This window comes from Rhinoraja longicauda, chromosome 18 (assembly GCF_053455715.1).
Source record: "Rhinoraja longicauda isolate Sanriku21f chromosome 18, sRhiLon1.1, whole genome shotgun sequence".
Classification (NCBI taxonomy): domain Eukaryota; kingdom Metazoa; phylum Chordata; class Chondrichthyes; order Rajiformes; family Arhynchobatidae; genus Rhinoraja; species Rhinoraja longicauda.
The window spans coordinates 38,853,978-38,857,088 of NC_135970.1; positions in this window are offsets into that span (position 1 = coordinate 38,853,978).

Sequence of the window (3,111 nt, forward strand, 5' to 3'; positions counted from 1 at the left end):
CCTTCTCTCCTGAGATGCTGCCCGACCTGCTGAGTTACTCCAGCATTTTGTGAATAAATACCTTTGATAACTGCATCTGCAGTTATTTTCCTACACTAACCCTCTGACGAGAGTTAGCGAAGGTTGGATTATATAAAATGGCATGGGTTTGCTTGCTCTGGGCGGAACCCAGGGGCAATGTTAAGTCATTAGAGTCCGTTGCCGATGGAGACGGCCTTTTCTCAGTAGACGGCTAATGAGCTTGACGGCTTGGAGAATCAGCCCAGTGGTGTTCCTTCATCTTGCACCTGCATCTCGGCAGCCCACCTGCTCCCTGCTGTTGGTGACCAGGGCAGGTCAGAGTGAGTGAGGGGGTGGAGGCAGAGCGACGGTGGAACAGCCAGCTCGACAGAACCCGCCCACTGACCGGGCGAGGCGAGGCGAGGCGAGGCAAGGGCACGTCTCGAGGGTCAGATGAAGTCCACGTCTGGGGCATTCAAGGCAAACAGTCCCAAGCTGAACAAGCAGTGGTGCAGCCGCAGAGATGCTGCCTCAAAGCTCCAGAGACCAGGGTTCGATGCCAACTCCGAGAGTTGTGAAGCTGTGGAATTCTCTGCCTCAGAAGGCACTGGATGCCTTTCAAGAGAGAGCTAGATAGAGCTCTTAAGGATAGCGGAGTCAGGGGGTATGGGGAGAAGGCAGGAACGGGGTACTGATTGAGAATGATCAGCCATGATCACATTGGATAGTGGGCTATAGTGGGCTGTTACGGGCTATAGTGGGCTGTTCCGGGCTATAGTGGGCTATAGTGGGCTATAACGGGCTATAGTGGGCTATAGTGGGCTGTTCCGGGCTATAGTGGGCTGTTCCGGGCTATAGTGGGCTATAGTGGGCTATAACGGGCTGTAGTGGGCTGTAACAGGCTATCGTGGTGTGGTCTCTTTGATGTTTGCCCCTTCTCCCCGCGAGTTACTGCGCGCTCCAAATGACGTGTGGATTGGTCGGATAATGGGCCGCTGTAAATTGCCTCGAGAGTGCAGGTCCGTCATAAACATCCATGCAGAGTCCAGGGGAATGCGGAGATAGGAAAACATGATTGCCTTAAGATTGGTGCAAATCTGTGTTTGAATACTACTTACAGGGCAGAGAAAGAAAGATTGTTGACAAGAAACGAGATGAAAAGGTCGGGAGGGAATGTGGAGTTGAGGTCACTGCCATGCTGATGACAAGGCATGACCATTGCATGACCCGTCATGTCTGAACAAGGCCTCCACCTATTCCTTTTTGCCAGAGATGCTGTCTGACCCACCAAGCGATCTCTTCCTGGTCTCAGGTCTTTAGGGATACAACACAGAAACAGGCTCTTCGGCCTACCGAGTCCCTGCGGACCAGTTGTGTAGGAAAATAACTGCATCTGAAAAATAGACTGATCTGAAGAAGGGTCTCGACCCGAAACGTCACCCATTCCTTCTCTCCAGAGATGCTGCCCGGCCCGCTGAGTTACTCCAGCATTTGGTGATACCGTGCGGATCAGTGATGGCCCCGTACACCAGCGCCACCCAACACACTGGGGGCGGCACACGGTGGCGCAGCGGTAGAGTCGCTGCCTCTCAGCGCCAGAGACCCGGGTACCATCCCGACTACAGGTGCCGTCTGTACGGAGTTTGTACGTTCTCCCCGTGACCTGCGTGGGTTTTCTCCGGAATCTTCGGTTTCCTCCCGCACTCCAAAGACGTACAGGTTTGTCAGTTAATTGGCTTGGTAGAATTGTAAATTGTCCTTAGTGTGTGCAGGACAGGGTTAATTAGTGCGCGGGGATCGCTGGTCGGTGCGGACTCGGTGGCTCAAAGGGCCTGTTTCCGCGCGTTATCTCTAAACTCAACAAAATTAAAGAAGTGCTGGTTGGTTGGTACTGACTCAGGGGACTGAAGGGTCTTTCTCCATGCCTCAGGATGCCAGCATCTAAGTCAATAGGTTCAGATGTTCAGCTATTGCAAACTCTATTTCTCATTTCCCGTCTTTGTCCGGAGATGCTGTCTGGCTCGCCAAGTGGTCTCTTCCTGGGCGCACGGTAGAGTTGCTGCCTTACAGGGCTTGCAGCTCCAGGGACCCGGGTTCCATTCCGACTAAAGTTGAAGGAAAGACATTCTTGCCATAGAGGGAGTACAGAGAAGGTTCACCAGATTGATCCCTGGGATGGCAGGACTTTCATATGAAGAAAGACTGGATAGACTCGGCTTGTACTCGCTGGAATTTAGAAGATTGAGGGGGGATCTTATAGAAACTTACAAAATTCTTAAGGGGATGGACAGGCTAGATGCAGGAAGATTGTTCCCGATGTTGGGGAAGTCCAGAACAAGGGGTCACAGTTTAAGGATAAGGGGGAAGTCTTTTAGGACCGAGATGAGAACGTTTTTTTTCACACAGAGAGTGGTGAATCTGTGGAATTCTCTGCCACAGAAGGTAGTTGAGGCCAGTTCATTGGCTATATTTAAGAGGGAGTTAGATGTGGCCCTTGTGGCTAAAGGGATCAGGGGGTATGGAGAGAAGGCAGGTACGGGATACTGAGTTGGATGATCAGCCATGATCATATTGAATGGTGGTGCGTACAGGCTCGAAGGGCCGAATGGCCTACTCCTGCACCTATTTTCTATGTTTCTATGTTTCTATCCATGTGCCGATCCAAAAGCCTCTTTACTGCCACTATTGTGTCTCTCTCCATCTCCTCCCATCCAGGAACCCACCACTCTTTATGTGAGAGCACTTCCCTCAATGCATCTCCTTTAGACGTGGCCCCTCTCTCCTGAAAGCTGTGCCTTCTGGTCTGTGACATTTCCACCCCAGGACAAAAAGCACTATCCCACACACGAAGGACGATTTACCATTTTTTAAAAAAGCGAAGCCAATTAACCTACAACCCTGCACGTCGTTGGAGTGTGGGAGGAAACCGGAGCACCCGGAGAAAACCCACAGTGGTTCACGGGGAGAACGTACAAGCTCCGTACAGACAGCATCCGTGGTTAGGATTGAACCCGTGTCTCTGGCGCTGTAAGGCAGCAACTCTACCGCTGCGCCACCGTGCCATCCCTCCCCTTTGTGACTGCATTTCATAAAGCCACATAGTCATGCAGC